General features: G+C 41.9%; 1 protein-coding gene across 1 annotated transcript in view; it reads right to left on the bottom strand.

Moving 5' to 3' along the window:
• Positions 1-614, bottom strand: part of DUXA (double homeobox A) — an 8669-nt gene that overhangs the window by 354 nt on the left and 7701 nt on the right. The window lies entirely within an intron of this gene.

The following is a 614-nucleotide window of genomic DNA, read 5'->3' as shown; positions in this document are numbered from 1 at the left end:
TGATTTTTGTCCAAATCAATAATTACTGTGATGACTGAAAAATTATTATTACTAAGTTTATTTTCATTGTCTCAAGGTCTGCTGAAATCTGGATCTAGGCTGTGTCGACAGGGTAGTGTGGTACCTCCTGTACCTGTCTCTGCCTCCTACAGTCCTTTTCATTTATTTTGTTTCTTTTTGAATAATAGAGACCGAGTCTTCCTATACGCTGTCCAGGCTGGTTTCAAACTCCTGGGCTCCAGCAATCTTCCTGCCTTGGCCTCCCAAAGTACTGGGATTCCAAGTGTGAGCCACCACATCGGGCCAAGTCCTTTACCATCTTCAGAAGGCTTGGCTTGCAGTTTCAACAGAAGGATAGACTCCCAGGAAGAGTGTGAGAGAGATTTGGGGCCCAATGGATAATATCAAGTACACTGAACTTGACTATGTTCACCACGTTCTGGCTCCAGAGAAAAGAGAGTCGTTACTGAAGTTGGTGCCATTTTGTGTATCTTCTGTACCTAAGGCAGATAAAAGATAGGGGAAAGAATATAAGAGGTCAGCTTATATTCACAAACATGGAAGTCAACCTTTTCCCACCTTTTTTTCTTTTTTTTTTTTGAGACGGAGTCTTA

This window comes from Colobus angolensis, unplaced genomic scaffold (genome assembly GCF_000951035.1).
Source record: "Colobus angolensis palliatus isolate OR3802 unplaced genomic scaffold, Cang.pa_1.0 Scaffold96, whole genome shotgun sequence".
NCBI lineage: Eukaryota > Metazoa > Chordata > Mammalia > Primates > Cercopithecidae > Colobus > Colobus angolensis.
Note: the sequence above shows the minus strand (reverse complement) of the source record. Positions and strands in the feature narration are given on the sequence as shown.